This window comes from Heloderma suspectum, chromosome 2 (genome assembly GCF_057233095.1).
Source record: "Heloderma suspectum isolate Gila_16-S chromosome 2, 16-S_ref, whole genome shotgun sequence".
In the NCBI taxonomy this organism is placed as follows: Eukaryota; Metazoa; Chordata; class Lepidosauria; order Squamata; family Helodermatidae; genus Heloderma; species Heloderma suspectum.
Genome location: NC_139459.1, coordinates 343654568 through 343671119, shown reverse-complemented (window position 1 = coordinate 343671119; position 16552 = coordinate 343654568). Strand labels below are relative to the sequence as shown.

Below are 16552 nucleotides of genomic sequence, written 5' to 3'. Positions count from 1 at the left end.
CTAACCACAATTTCACCGTGAGGAATGCAAAAAAGACAGATGAAGGCCTCTTTGAAATTCAGCTATTCAATAATGGATCGTGCTTGATTCAAATAAATGTAACTGTTACTGGTAAGTTCTGAAAAAGGCTCCCCAAGTAAAATTCTTCCCTTGTGTATTTGGGGTATGTTTGACCACAGAGACTGTAAAGATTGTTTGTCTGTATATTGCCTGATCCTATCAAGTCCTACTCAGAGCAAAACTGAAAAGGGCTGAGTGCCACATTACAAGTTGTCTACCCTGATACAGTAATTCAGGCTGGAGGAACACCAGCACCCTCCTAACTTCTCCACAGCACAGAATCGAGGACCAACTTGTGTCCATGTGCCATGAGCAGAGGTGGGCAACTTGTGGCCCTCCAGATGTTTTGGCCTACAACTTCCATCAGCCCTAGCTGGCATAGCGAATGGTGGGGGATCATGGGAGTTATACGTCCAAACATCTGGAGGGCCACACGTTGCTCGCCCCAGCCTAGAGAAACAATAGAAATGCATGAACATGAGTATTGAGTGTCAATGTCCATAAGCCAAACAGACTACAAGGATGCTTCTCGAATAGGATGCCAGCTAGATTATGAGAATAAAACAGTAATAGCCTTCTCAGGCTTTCACAATCAGTTCTTCTGACCTTGTCTTGCCATTTTGTCACCATGAGGTGGAGTGAAGTGCTCTGCTTGTTAAAGTAAGGCCAGTAGTTACATCAGCAGTGTGGTGCAAGTGTGATAGTGGATCATTTCTAGAAGGCTTGTGGTGGAAGATTCTAGGATATTGCTGCTTCAGGACAGGGTACAATATGAGCTCAGGTTTCATATATAGTCCAAGTTCAGATGATCACAGGGGTAAAAGAAGCCATAGTGGCTTCTCCCCTCACCCCCACGCACGACCGCAATTTGCAAAATTACCCACGCTGCAGTGTGGGTTGCCGTGTCATCTGGTCCCAGTGCATGGTGGGGGTGGCTTCATATCCACCTTACAACTCACAACTTGCAGAAGGGATTGTAGGATGGGTACAAAGCCATCCGCGCCATGCACCAGGTTTGAACGATGCTGCAGCATGGGTAATTCTGCTAAACACGGTCGTGCATGCAGTGCACGTGGGGGGGGGAGCCACAATGGCTTCTTCTACCCCTGTGATCGTCTGAACACCCCCACAGCATACCTGCCTTCCTGTAAAATTCCATCACTGCACTCGGACATGAACAAAACTCGAGATAGGGCTATGGCAGGAATGGTGAACATGTGGCTTGCAGGCTACATCCAGCACTGATGCCTCCTCATCTTACCCCTGGCCTCCCCTTTCTCTTCCCCCCTGCAAAACAATTAGGCTTTTTTTTAAAGCTCCCATTAGTGTTTGTTTGTTTGTTTCATTTTTATACCACCCAATGGCCAGGGCTCTCTTTTGCCACTTTTCCTCTTTAATGGAGGCTTTTAAAAATCCTAATTGCCTTACCAGGGATCATTTTCTGCCGGGTGCTGCTGGGGAAGAAGGGCTAATCCCTCCCCACGCACTGTGACAACCCCAAATTCCCACCCTCAGGGTAGCGACTGGTTGAGAGGTCTCCAGCCTTTTGGGGCACATGAACACAGTTGGCATTTTGAAAAAATGCCCTGGGCACCACCACGAATTAGCTGCTGTAGGGGGGTTGGCGGATGCCTCAGCCTGGCCTTGTGGGTGCAGTGACATCCATGGGTGCATGGAAACCCTTGAAGCAGGCTTCTTTAAAGTCTCCACTGATGCACTTCAATGGACAGATGAGGAGAGGAGGCATCTGGCAAGCGAGAGGGGGAGGGAAGCCGGAGGAGAAAGCACGGGTGTATGAACGAGAGTATGTGTGGTGGCCCTGCCTCTATCCACTTTTGGCTCCAGCCCCATCCACTGCTGGCATGCAACCCCCAGACTGTTTCCCAAGAAGGAACGTGGCCCTTGGGTCAAAAACGGTTCCCCATCCCTGGTCTATGGGAACAAGGAATTCCAGGGTGCTGTAGTTTGAAGTGGCCCAGTCCAGATACAGATTTGGCATCTCACTTGCTGCTATTGGTGAAAACTAGCTTAGATATGTGCACCGATTGTCAACTTGTCAAGCTGAGTCAGGCTTAAAGCTAACTTCAGAAGCACCCTTGTTAAGGTCCATCCCCTCCTGAAAGAGCTTTGCACTTCAAAGAACTAACCAACTCTCATGTGGCAAGCTCACTTGCCCCAGTTCCAAGAACACGTTTTTGCACTCACAGCTAGCTCATAGCATTAATAAAACTAATCACCTCCACAAAATACAATAAATGCTTGTAACCTCATACACTGAAAGGCATATTCCACCACACTTGCATAGGACGACGTGTAAGGGGTGCAGTAGACAGGATATTGTGTATGTATTTATAGGGATGCAGTTTGCTATAGACACTGGAGGCAGACAGCCGCTTTAAAACGTATTTCAGTACGTGATGCACTTACGACCTAGCTCCCATGCATCATCAAACCCCTTCTGAGCAGAAAGGCCAGGTAGAAATTAAATAAGTAAGATCGATAATACTCACCCTGAGGGCAGATTTTCCCCACACTGCAATAATATCCCTTAACTGTTAAGACTTAACAGTACTCCTGGGCAGAAAAGTAAAGTGCTGCTCTTCGGAACAAACCACTGTGGTGTGCACACACATACAGCCTGTGATGCCAAGTGCCCTAGCCTCCACTCCTGCGTGCTGCCCATCTGTCCCCATGGGCTTTTCCTCCAATGAACACCTACCCTGCCCAGCAAATGCTTCAGTAGTTCAAAACACTTCTGAATAATGAGCAAACATCTGCCTTTTGCTTTCCAGAATTTCCTTTTTCTCCAGCTGTAGCACCCACATCTAATGCAACCTCCCCTGAGACATCCACAGTGCCTCCTCAAAAGCCTCAAAATTATAGAGGGACATTTACTAGAAAACTGTGCAGTAGAAGAACAAGCTGAATTCTGTTTCATAACTAATGAGCAATGACAGTAAGATTAGCATTTCTCCATGCCTTCCCCATGAATCATGAAAAAGCTTAGCATGTAGGCAGGGGAGTTGAGCTAACCTATCTCAAACCAGTTGCCTTGGTTACATTGGGTCCTTGCAAAATCATGCAGGATAAATATACAAAGTATTTGAATCGTGGGGTTTATTCTGTGGGCACAGTGTAGGCATTCTAGGAACAGAATTTGGATGCAATGCAGAAGCAACACTTAAGTCCTGGCCAAATACCAGACCTAAATGATCTGTACCAATGAGAGTGTTGCATCATTCATCAGCACTTATTTGCTGACGGTGCAGGATATAATTTTTTTTTTAATGTAATAAACAAGTTCATCTATCTGTTATTCCTCTAAAATACTGAAACTCTTAACTTTCTGGTTTGCTTTGAGATAAATGCCTCTATATTACTCTGGCCATTCCCCTTGTCATTCTGGTTGTGTTTGCTGTCGTTTTGTCATTTACTTACTACGAAAGTGCTTCAAGTCTGCCACAAAAGTAGAGTCTGAGCTATTTATAAATGATTGACATCATCAGCAACGGAAGGTGTAGTCTATTAAATGGAAAAGATGGTGGAGATGTCCGATGAGGATGTTTCTATTGCTTTTTGCAGACTAACTTTTTTATTAAATAAAAAAGTATTTTGTTTATCTTTTTTTCTTTTAAAAATTATTTTAAAAATATCTTTTAATATAAACTCATCACATAAAAATATAAATGTAATGCACGCTCACAGAAAATAATCAAATTTCAGCTTTGGAATTTAAAGATATTCTATGACGCCAACATATTCAGTAAACTAAATCCCTCCAAAAGGGTCTCCCGGGGGCATGTATTCAGGAACACCTCTATTCACACATGCAAAGAAGGGAGACCAAATTTCAATGGAACGGTCCCTTTTGCTAAGTCCTCGAAGAAGTCTGCTATGATGCATCAAATGCTCTGGCAGAGCTATTTGCCAAACCTTCATTAGCCAACCTTCGAAGTAAAACCTGCACTTGACTTCCAGTGCTGAGTAATTTCGAAACAGGCCACTGCTAACAGGCAGTTTAACAAAACCTTATAGATTATTTTTCTAACAACATTGTCATAAATGGATAATAAAGCAAGAAGTGGGTCAGGGCTAACAGGTTGAGATAGAATGTCTGAGATTATTCCAAAACTCGGGGACCCGAACACATAGACCCTGGAGCATTCCTACCACATGTGCATCCAAGCCAGGTCCCAGCTGGGTCCCACTCCCAGCCTACTGCTGGAAGAGCCTGAGAGGCTGCAGCAGCAGCTACTCTCCCCTGTAGCTCTTTCCCCATGGAATAGGAAGGAAGAGTGGCACATTCACCATCTGGTTTCGGGGAAGGATGGGAGCACATGGGACAGGCTAAGTTGCTTACTGGGGACACTGACCCTGAGCCAGATCGTCAATCTCAGCAAGCCCAGACAGTTGTAGAGCGGCAACCCAGCATGCATGGGCCCTGCAGTGGCAGACACGACACGCCCGAGAACATGCTGGCCAACAGCAGAGGGTAAAGGGCACTTTGGACTGAGTCACTTATTTTGGTCACTTAGGCGCAGGGTGTGGGCAAGCCAGCACTATTAGGATTGAAAGTTAGGCGGCCGGGGAAAGGGGGGGGCGGCTACTGTGGCCTGAAAACCATGCTCTCCAACCTGCGCAGCCTATAAGCTGCAGCAGGCAGGTCTTCGTTCATAAACCAAATTTGGCATCTGTCCTGCAGAGAAGTAGGTACTGCGTCTCAAAAAGTTGAAGTAGCATTGTGTTAAGACTTTGGATTGGGGTGGGAGGCATTGAACGAAGAGGGAGGTACAGGCAGAGAGACTGAGCAAACAGAAATAAATGTTTCTGAGCGTGTGAACGGTGGTTGCAATTTAAAACCCACCTGCTCCGCCCTGCCACACACACACAGAACACAGCATCCCAGTCATCACAACAGGTCTAAGCACACCTTTGCATCTAAGGCAGCGGATCTGCCGGCGCTGGTGGGTGGTCCTAAGCTTTAAGCGAGCGACTACGCTTCCCCTAGTACCACAGGCATCCATGGCTCCAGAAATGAAAGTGAACCATCACAAATACCCCTATTTGATACCCTGCACACCAAAGAAATGCCTAGGGCACAGCAATGTTGCATTTTGCTGCCTACAACCATCCTGAAAACACACCTGCCACAGCATCTCTGGATTAATCTTTGTTAAGGTACAAACAGAAAGGGAAGAAGTGAAGCGTTAAGCAATGGAGGAAAGAAGATGGGGGTGGGGGTTAGTGTGGTGGGAGAAAGCGAGTTACTGAGCACCGGCCCCTTTTCCATTCTGATCTTCTTGTTCCATCCAAGCCTCTGCCAAAGGATATGGTTGGTGACGACTGCTCTGCAGGTGTTGGTGAGGTGCTGGGTCTGCTTCCTCCAGCTCTTCCGGTGGTGCAGGGGGGTGCTCTGCAGGGCCTATGCCACGGTGTGGGGTGACCAATGGATCCACTATAGGCCCCACTGGAAAGACAGGTGGGCGAGGTGCATATTCATGCAGAGGAGGAGGACCAGAAGGGGAAGGGAGCGGAAGAAACTGCTGTGGTGGCACGTAGGGATGCGGCGTGCACCGAGCTTGACCTTGGTGGCCTTGCACTGCTGCTTGCAAGTCTGCTGCCAAGCTTCTAAGCACATCCATCACTTGTCAGTGGCAACAGTTCCCTCCTTCACTGCCTGATCAAAGACGAGGTCTGAGACTGCCATGCCTTTGAGCACTGATCTGCGGATGCTCTTAGCTATTGTCGGAGTTGACAAGAAGCCAACAGACACTCACTGGCCCTTCTTCTGTATTCCTTCTCTCTCATTTCCTCGAAAAGATTATATGTGCGCTCCCCTGCCGTTTCAGTGGTTGCTGACCAAGCCTCTTGCAAGTTGCACCCGGTTGGTTTTACGCTTCTTATGGAGCACACTGCCTGTTGAGCGTTGGTTAGTGGTGGCTCTGTCTCTGCCGGTTCTTCCCTTGGGGGGTTTCTTCTTGACAACGGAAGGAGATGGAAGGAGAAGCCAATCGTGGCTTACCCAGATTTTTCAAGGAGCCGGCTTTGCTCCGCGCAGGGCTCCATAAGCAAGCGTATCGCACCAGTAAAAGTCGCTTCACAGAACATACTTCTGGGTGTGTGTGCGGGGGGGGGGGGGTTGTGGAGTGAGAGTCATCTGATGGGCAGGGGCTGCTCAAGCCACAAGAGAGGCTCCCCCCTCCAGGCTCTCCCCCCCACCTTTCACCTTCCACAAAATCCCAGGAAGTTTCCTCCTGTTTCGTTACATAAATCACTCTCCTTCTCTCTCTGTCTTTGTCTTCCCCTGCCCCCCAGCATTATTTTCTCCATTCAAGAACAATCACTAAAGGAACACAGTGTTCTCTCTGCCCTGATCTGCCCATGCTGTGATCGACTGAAGCTTCAAAGTGTCAACACTAAGGCTTCTAAATGTGTTATTTCAATTCATGGGAATCTAGTAACTTTGGGAATGTGCACTTCAGGGCCAAGCCTCATGAACTACAATTAGAGTTACTTCTGAGTAGACACAGATATTTTTGTGCTGGGAAGGATGGGAAACCAGCCCCTTTTCTAACCCAATGCTGTGTAGGATCCAGTGATCGACAGTGGATCTTACTTCTGAATGGCAGTAAACTAAACAACAGAGAATCGCAGCTCTGGCAAAGCACTTTACAGCCTTTAGGGAATTAGTGGTTTAAAATCTGCTATTTCAGTTGAGGGGGATCTCTGTAAATGCTGGTCTGCGCATTCATGGGACAAGCCTCACTAAGCACAATGGGAGTTACTTCTGAGTATACACTAATTGCTTTGTGCTGGGAATCACAAGGATGGGAAACATCCTTTGACTGGGGTCACAGTGAAAGGCACACCCCTTTGGTGGCCAAAACATGGAAGCCATTCAGCCTCATCGAGAATGCGGACTTCAAGAGGCTGATGGCCCTTGTGCTGCCCTACTACAAGCTGCCATGTCGCACCACCCTGAGCAGGCGGGTGGTGCCCTCCCAGTACCAGACATGCAAGGAGAAAGTGCTCGCAGACGGTGCACTTCACCTTGGATAGTTGGTCCAGTGAGGGCAGAGCGCACGCTTACTTGTCCCTGACGGCTCACTGGTGGGCAGCCACTGGGACAGTAGAGGCCACACTTCTGGGGCTGGGAAGGATGGGTTTTGCTGGGCCATCCTTCATGCACAAGTCATGGACCAGTCTCACATGGAAGCAGAGAATATGGAGGCCATGAGCCGCAAGGTGGAGGGCTGGCTGGCCGGGCACCAGCTCAGCCGCAGTTACATGGTCCCAGATGGGGGAGCCAACACGGTGAAGGCTGTGCATGAGGATGGATTTGACAGCATCCGCTACATTGTGCATATCTTCAAGCTGACATTGAGGGATGCCCTTGGACTGGGCAGCACCAAGGTGTATCCCACCCCCTGTCTGGCATCTGTAATCTGTAATGAGGGCGGCAGTGATGGCCATGATGGTGGCGGAGAAAGTGGCAGCGGCGATGACAGTGGCAGAGGAGGCAGCAAGGTAAGGGGGTTTGTGCGGGGGTGTCCGGGGGGACCCAAAGCGGGGTTCAACATCCAAATCCCGCTTCAGGTTCAGGGCTGAGTCGGGTCAGGGCCCTCCCAAAGCTGCCCGAGGTGAATTGGACTCGCCTCCAAAGCCACAAAGCGGCTTCTGAGTCAGATCGGGCGCTTCCTGCACAGCCCTACTTTTTGGTCCCACCTTTCGGTTTGTCCTTTGGTTTTGGGGAGTTCTTTGCTCCTGACTTCTGGCTTGGCTCCTTATGGAGAGTCATTCTATACTCAACATCGATGGGAGGTTCAGAATAGGGCTGTGCATGGACCTCCCACTTTGTTTCGCATGCTCAATTGGACGTTCTGAAGCAGCCCGGCTTCACTTTGGAACACAGCAATCCACTTTGCTTCAGATTCGGATCCGAAGCGAGACTCAGATATCCAAATTATTCAGATTTGATGTTTTCCCCTTGACTTGCATTGGAAAACAGAAACAGCCATAACCTTTTCAGTTTTCATGATAGATACATGTAATTTGGGGACCTGGTGGGGGTGATCCTACCTGCCAAATTTCAGACGGTTTGGCCCATTAGTTTTTGTGCTAGACACAGATAAAATGTGCTGTTCGCAGAAACTCCAACTGAAGGTCATAAAGGGATGATCAGAGCGGTCAGGTGTTTGAGCGGTGATTAGGAGGAGGTCACTATCCCTAATCTCTGCTGTACATTTCTCTGAAGTGCAAACAACCCCTCCCCCTAGTAATACTTTCCTATTCAGCTTCACAGTGGATGACCACAGGCTCTCTTTGGCTGAATGGAATACACATTACCTGAGAAAACAGGCTGGCAGGCAATATGGCTCATTCAAGCTTGTCAAACTCCAGACAGTTTTGCCTAGTAGTTTTTGTGCTGAGCACGATGTGCTGTTCTCAGAAACTCAAACCAAAGGTAATAAACTAAAGTCATCAGATAAGTTAGAAGTTTAAGAGGTGATTAGGAGGAGGTCGCTATCCCTAATCTCTGCTGTTGTTGTTCAGTCGTTCAGTCGTGTCCGACTCTTCGTGACCCCATGGACCATAGCACGCCAGGCCTTCCTGTCCTGCGCTCTCTCCCGGAGTGTGCTTAAGTTCATATTCATTGCATCAGTGTGATGCTATCTAGCCATCTCATCCTCTGCCGTCTCCTTCTCCTTTTGCCTTCAGTCTTTCCCAGCACCAGGGTCTTTTCCAGAGAGTTTTCTCCTCGCATTAGGTGGCCAAAATATTTGAGCTTCAGCTTCAGTATCTGTCCTTCCAATGAGCACTCAGGGTTGATTTCCTTTAGGATTGACTCTGCTGTAGGTTGTGCCAAATAAAAATAATATAACCCCTCTCCCCTAGTACTACAGCTTCACACTGGATGACCTCAGGCTGTCTTGGGCAGAATGAGAAAATAGGCTGGCAAGCAGGCTGGCAGAGGAGGCGGAGAGACAGCCATGGGCAAGGGCGCTGGCACATGGCTGGTGGAGAGATATTCATTGAAGACCCTGAGTTTGGAGTTGAACTGGGCCAGAGACAAACAAAACAAGCCCATTAATGGCGCTTGCTAAGTGAAATGCAGAAGACTGAGTTTTGAGTTGAACTGGACCAGAGACAAACAAAACAAGCCTGCTAAGAGGCTTAAATAATAATAATAATAATAATAATAATAATAATAATAATAATAATAATAATATCCCCACAACCGCTGCTTGCAGTGCCTTGGCCCAGAACTCCTGGCCTGTGGTCCTGCTGGGAGTGATACTGGGGAAGGGATGGTGCCCTGTCTCCCCACGTCCTCCTCCTCCTCTGGCACCTGCCCCAGCCTCTTTGCCCATGCCCCCCTCACTTGCCCCACCAGTATTTCCTGCCACCGCATCTGGGAGTTCTCTCCACAAAGGCCATCTTCCAGGCAGTGATAGCACATAGTGGCCAACACGTACATCCTCTCCCGGCATAGGGGCTCTACCCACTGTGCTAGGCCATCCCTCAGCCTTTTCACCACTTCCCACATGTGGAAGTTGCCATTTTAAAAAGGGTGACTCCCTGCAAGAAGAGTTGGTGCCCATGTCCAGGCCTCAGGAGTTGGTGGCGGCAGCGGAGGTGGCGAGGGCGGCGGCAATGATGGCAGTGGTGGTGGCGATGATGGCAGTAGCGAGGGCGGCGGCGGCAAGGTCGGAGATGGTAAGGACCTGGCGTGCTTGGGCCGGGGGTGCCGAACCTCCAAACCACACTGAGTGCTTCAGAGAGCCCCCGACCCACTTTGGGTCGCTTCATGCCCCCTCCGCTTTGCCTCGGAAGGGGCTCAAAGTGACCCGAAGCAGCTCGCTTCGACTCGGGGTTTGGGCCTTGGGCCAAAGCAGTGCACAGCCCTACTGAAAAGCATGACAAAAGCTGGGACCAAAGAGCATGTCAGGATTAAAGGACAAACCAAAAGCCGGAACCAAAAAGCACACTGAATGTCTGGACTGAACCTCATTTAGCGAGTGTCCTGGCTGAACATTTCACACTGGGTCTCCCCAGTTCTAGTCAGAAACTCTAACCACTACACTATCTTGATTCTTGCTTTAAATAAGAACACTGATTTTAAAGGCAGTTGGAAGCAGAGAGGCTAAACAAAATGGGGCGGGGGGAGGACAGCTTCAAGATGACTGTATGTGGATACCAACTGATTTGCGTTGGAGCTATAGAGGTGGTAGAAAGCTTCTCTTATGTACATGTAGTCATGATGGCCTGTGTTTGGTAGGCTCTGAAATTATCTAAAGTAATGGTAGGGTTGAAATGAGTTAACTTTAGAACAGCAGGGGGGGAAAGAAGTAGTCACAATCTAGTGTCAAAAGCCACTGTCCTTTTCAGAATCTGCCCCCCACAAAAACCAGCCCTTTGGTAATCATCCACTTCAGTTCCTACCTCGCTGGGCAGGCCGGCGTGGATCTAGTTCCTCTGCCTCCTTTCATTCCCTTCCTCCCTATCTGCCTGCTTTCATTAGAACAATTTCTCTTGTTCTCTCTACCGGAGGCAGACAGGAGGAACTTCCAGCGCCGCAGCTGGTCAGGCCTGTTCAGTTTCCCTTGCCCTTCTCACTCCCAAACTGGCAGTTGCACATTCAGTCCTGGCCTGTACATGCAGCAGAATGCAGAGGGAAGGGGGCAGAGTCCTGAAGTGGTAGAATGGACTAGAGCGGTGCGCAAAGGGCCTCTCAAAATTCTCCAGCCTATTCGTGGGCCAAGAAATGGCGGGGGGTAGGGCAATTTCACTAAATTTCTCCTAGGGGAGGAGAAATTCTCCAACAGTTTCTCACAGAATGGGCTGACTGTTGGCAGGGGTTGCAGCACAGCTTCTTTCTTTTGTCCTCAGAGTTTTTGGTTTATTGCACTGCTTCTGCAGGTAGCAACAGCATCAACTGTGCTGAGGCTTCCACTTTTCTGAGGCAGAATTTTGCATTTCTTCTGGCGGGATTTTTGAGCTTCCCTGATCGCTGCAAGGTGGCCAAGGGTGCTGTGTGTGTTTTCTCTCTCTATCACTCATCTTTCCATTGCTCTGTAGCCTCCCAGGACACCTGCACTTTCTGAACTGGAAAAAATTGCCTCATGATGGCTCTGACTGAAGGGGAGGAAGCTGAGGAGGCTACAGGCTGCCACAGAGATTACTGTACAGTGACATTACTCATGCACACCCCTCAGCCACCTCGTAAGGAAGGCAAGCAGAAGAACCTCAAACCCAGCCCATGACAATTTCTCCAAAATTACTCTTCCTTTGAATTTCTTTTCGAAAGCCATTTCTTTTCTATCAAATTGAATGAGAATGGTTGAAAAAATGTGGGGGAAATTTTTGGCACAGCACCACAAGGTGCTGCGGTGTGCTGTTCTACAGCGGTAGTATGGTCGGTACTGCTTTGCTTTTTGTAGGCCCCCCCCCCCGTGTTTTTTCCTTCCCACTGTCCACAGCTCAGATGCAAGATCCGAACACCGCCCATTTCAGCGAAAAGCGGCGGGAAAGGCTAGAAGCCCGCCAGCCCTTCAGCCCGTGATGAGTGACGAAGGCAGGGCGCGGCACCGCGTCCATTCTCCTCTCTAGCGGCGCATGGACCACGCAGTGATCGTGCAGCACCCTCGTGGCAGGAAGAAGAAAGTGGCTGACTCTTGGCCTCACGCCACGTTCTCCTGCACGGAGCTGTTTCGTTCTTAACAAACACATCGCTTTTTCAGGCTTTCACGTCCCCTGAGGCCTTGCTTGCCTTCTGTGTCCTCCGAAGCCTAAAATGACGTTCACCCTCCAGTACTGAGGATGCGAATCCAGCTGAAACAAGAACGCGCCGCCTTTGGGTTTAAATCGCGTCTCAACGGCCATTTGGGGGAAATGGCGTCAGAACATCGCCCAGGGGAGGGGAGGGGAGGGGAGGGAATGCCGCCCTGCCAAGCCTTCCAGGCCACGGCGCTCCCACCCCACCGGGAAGGCGCCCTGCTCCAGTCGCCCTTCTGCGGCCGAACCGGCGGCACGCAAAACGGCAGCAGTGTTTCTCGCCGGCAGGACAGCGCGCCTCGACGCACAGGGTCGGCAGCTGCGCTGTGCGCAAAGTGCTTTGCGCGCGCACAGCTTTCGCGAAGGAGACGCGAGTCGGCGCCAAGTCGGAGGAGCGAGTTCTGTCTCAGCTCCGCCGCCCGACCGAAGCACGCAGGACCCCCAAAGACCTTAATTCAGGGCGAAAGGCATATTTTGCCGGAGAACCCGAAATCGGGGAGAGCTCCCTGGCGCCGCCTAACCCACAACTCGCCCCCGCCGGCGAGAGTCTCGAAATTCACGTCTCCTCGCCGGCGGTGTCAGCTAGCCAGCAAGACCTCGGTCCTCTCGCAGCCCTTACCAGGCCCTTTCTTCCTGTTTCACGCCCCCCCCATAACGTACCTCTAGAGCATATATCACGTCCTCTTCATGCACATGTAAGATCGGAGCGGCAAAGCCAAATGCTTCAGACGCAGCGTTTTAGGGTCACGAGAGCCGGACACGACTGCACAACAAAATGGCGCCAGCGCGAAGGGAGACTGCTTGCTCCACGCAAGGCCAGCTGGAGCATGAGCGGAGACGCTTTTTTCCCGCAGCTGCAAGAACAGCCAGAGTCCACCTACCCGTCAGAGTCCCTCCCCCAAAGAAGAAGAAGATAAGAGCAAGGGGAATATACTTACCCTGCTCCCTGGCAGGCGCGGCAGAGCGGGGACAGATCCGTCCCGCGCTCTCTCCCTGACAGGCGCGTCAGAGCGGCGCTCTCCCTGACAGGCGGGTCAGAGCGGCGCTCTCTCTCCCTGACGGGCGGGTCAGAGCGGCGCTCTCTCTCCCTGACGGGCGCGTCAGAGCGGCGCTCTCTCTCCCTGACGGGCGGGTCAGAGCGGCGCTCTCTCTCCCTGACGGGCGGGTCAGAGCGGCGCTCTCTCTCCCTGACGGGCGCGTCAGAGCGGCGCTCTCTCTCCCTGACGGGCGCGTCAGAGCGGCGCTCTCTCTCCCTGACGGGCGCGTCAGAGCGGCGCTCTCTCTCCCTGACGGGCGCGTCAGAGCGGCGCTCTCTCTCCCTGACGGGCGCGTCAGAGCGGCGCTCTCTCTCCCTGACGGGCGCGTCAGAGCGGCGCTCTCTCTCCCTGACGGGCGCGTCAGAGCGGCGCTCTCTCTCCCTGACGGGCGCGTCAGAGCGGCGCTCTCTCTCCCTGACGGGCGCGTCAGAGCGGCGCTCTCTCTCCCTGACGGGCGCGTCAGAGCGGCGCTCTCTCTCCCTGACGGGCGGGTCAGAGCGGCGCTCTCTCTCCCTGACGGGCGGGTCAGAGCGGCGCTCTCTCTCCCTGACGGGCGGGTCAGAGCGGCGCTCTCTCTCCCTGACGGGCGGGTCAGAGCGGCGCTCTCTCTCCCTGACGGGCGCGTCAGAGCGGCGCTCTCTCTCCCTGACGGGCGCGTCAGAGCGGCGCTCTCTCTCCCTGACGGGCGCGTCAGAGCGGCGCTCTCTCTCCCTGACGGGCGCGTCAGAGCGGCGCTCTCTCTCCCTGACGGGCGCGTCAGAGCGGCGCTCTCTCTCCCTGACGGGCGCGTCAGAGCGGCGCTCTCTCTCCCTGACGGGCGCGTCAGAGCGGCGCTCTCTCTCCCTGACGGGCGCGTCAGAGCGGCGCTCTCTCTCCCTGACGGGCGGGTCAGAGCGGCGCTCTCTCTCCCTGACGGGCGGGTCAGAGCGGCGCTCTCTCTCCCTGACGGGCGGGTCAGAGCGGCGCTCTCTCTCCCTGACGGGCGCGTCAGAGCGGCGCTCTCTCTCCCTGACGGGCGCGTCAGAGCGGCGCTCTCTCTCCCTGACGGGCGGGTCAGAGCGGCGCTCTCTCTCCCTGACGGGCGCGTCAGAGCGGCGCTCTCTCTCCCTGACGGGCGCGTCAGAGCGGCGCTCTCTCTCCCTGACGGGCGCGTCAGAGCGGCGCTCTCTCTCCCTGACGGGCGCGTCAGAGCGGCGCTCTCTCTCCCTGACGGGCGGGTCAGAGCGGCGCTCTCTCTCCCTGACGGGCGGGTCAGAGCGGCGCTCTCTCTCCCTGACGGGCGCGTCAGAGCGGCGCTCTCTCTCCCTGACGGGCGCGTCAGAGCGGCGCTCTCCCTCCCTGACGGGCGCGTCAGAGCGGCGCTCTCCCTCCCTGACGGGCGGGTCAGAGCGGCGCTCTCTCTCCCTGACGGGCGGGTCAGAGCGGCGCTCTCTCTCCCTGACGGGCGCGTCAGAGCGGCGCTCTCTCTCCCTGACGGGCGCGTCAGAGCGGCGCTCTCTCTCCCTGACGGGCGCGTCAGAGCGGCGCTCTCTCTCCCTGACGGGCGCGTCAGAGCGGCGCTCTCTCTCCCTGACGGGCGGGTCAGAGCGGCGCTCTCTCTCCCTGACGGGCGGGTCAGAGCGGCGCTCTCTCTCCCTGACGGGCGCGTCAGAGCGGCGCTCTCTCTCCCTGACGGGCGGGTCAGAGCGGCGCTCTCTCTCCCTGACGGGCGGGTCAGAGCGGAGCTCTCTCTCCCTGGCGGGCGCGGCAGAGCGGGGACGGATCCGTCCCGGCGCTATACTCTTGCCCAACACAAGGCGGCGCGAGCGGGTCCCTCAACCTCTGTCTCGCTCCCGCAAAAGGAAAAGAATGATTCCGCCAAGATGCTCTTAAAAATCCGATAGTGAAACGAGGATCTGTTTTCATTGCTGACCTTTTCGCCCTGTGCTGTTTAAAAACAAAAAGCGGGCGGGCGGGGAGAGGAAGAAGTAGTCCAAAGCTCCAGTTGCTTAGAAGAGAGATAAATACAGCAAATAATTTTGTGGCACTTAGGTAAACAGTTTCATTAGTAGTACATTTGTTAGTCTTTGTGGTGCCACAAGACTCTCTGTTGTTTTTGTTACAGCAAACTAACAAGGTTACTCTTCTGGAAAAGATTTAGGCTACAATCCTCAATATAGTTACAGGGAGAAAGCCCCATTGAATTTCGTGGGATTTACTTCTGAGTCAAAGTTCTCAGGGCTGCGCTGGAATTGTGGCAGAAGCTTTCATCAGCTAGAATACAGAAATCAGTTTGTCAACACACACACACACACACACACACACACACACGGTTCCCCCCTTTGTCACAAAAGTCAGTTACATTTCTACAGGAATGCCTATCCTGGAATCCCTCATCCCAAACCCTCGAGCCCTGGAAACCCCCCCCCCTTTTTAAAAAGTATTTGGTCCTGCAAGATGTGAAGAAAAATAACAGGTCTTTCTTTCAGCGCTGAGAAACATCAAGCAGCCTACACAGAAATCGAAAATGAAGAGGAATGGCTCCCTTGCCAAAGGGCATGAATTCCGGGCCCCAGGAGCATTCTTATTAGTCATCAGAAACAACAGACTCATTGAGGCAATCTCTTCTTTATTACACTTAGCCAGGGCACAATCCTATGCATGTTTAGACACAGGAAAAAGGCCTACAGCGCCCGGCCTCTGGCTGGGGCATGCTGGGAGCTGAGGGACTTCTTCCTGCTTAAACATGCATAGGATTGTGCCCTTACACACGTTCCGGTCAGAGCAGACGCAACGAGTTCTTCCGCATCCCCTTTCTGTAGTCTGTGCTGCCCTTCGCCCAACCACCTCTCCACCGTTGCCTGAGCTCACGCAAATAGCCTAGTTAATATCATGAGCAATATTCGTGATCATCATGGGTTTTAACCTGTAATGTGGACTTCGGTTTTGTGTGTTTATAAAAAGAGATGGTCACATTTCTGTGAAGACTGCAGGGTTAAATTATAGTGTTTCTTGTGCTGTGTCCAAGGGTGAAATCCAATGCAACTCTGACATAGAGTAGACCCATTGAAATGAATGGGGCTAAAGTTACTCGCGACTAACTTAAGGTCCGCTCATTTCAGTGAGTCTACTCTGTGTGGGACACCTACTCCACCTGCCAAACAAGTAAGTGGCAGCAATGAGGAGGAAGAGGAGGAACAGCAGGTGGTGACAGTGGTGGGAGAGGGCCCATTGAGGATCTCTTGCCCAAGAGTCCTCAAAAACCTGGAGCTGGCTGGCATTGATTCCAGCCCTGCACGACACCGACATCCCGTGGAAACTTGCTGCAACAAACTCACCTTCTGCTGCTAAACCAAAAGAGAACAAAACAGTGGAATGCTGACCCCAGTGGGAGATTGCAATATTGGTTTGTTTGGGACCTGTAGCCCACTCTATACTATCTCGAAAAGTTGGAGCAGACACCAATTCAAAGCTCAACCTAGAATTCTGACAAGCATTTTTGAGGGGGGCAGACAACTGAAATGGTAAAACTTGTATTAAAACATATTTTACGGATTTGTAAAAAGAAAAGTTGTATCCACTTTGTTGGTTTTTATTTTGGATGCTGCCTTGAGAAGGTTCTGCCCTTAAAGGCATCTTAGAGATACTTTTAGGTAAATTTAGGTTTAAACAGATTAAGGAGAAAATAACAGAAGCTATTC

General features: G+C 51.9%; 1 long non-coding RNA gene across 2 annotated transcripts in view; it reads right to left on the bottom strand.

Annotated features, from left to right (window-relative positions):
* LOC146355304 (uncharacterized) overlaps positions 1-12830 on the bottom strand; it is an 89686-nt gene extending 76856 nt beyond the window's left edge. Inside the window, exons 1-2 of one of the 2 annotated variants that reach the window (XR_014788620.1) lie at positions 12774-12830; positions 12496-12689 (exon numbers count right to left, since the gene is read on the bottom strand). This is a non-coding gene — a long non-coding RNA (uncharacterized LOC146355304). Of the gene's footprint in view, positions 1-12495; positions 12752-12773 lie in introns of those variants that run through there. The other variant, XR_014788619.1, reaches the window with a different exon arrangement.
* Positions 12831-16552: the final 3722 nt, after the last annotated feature.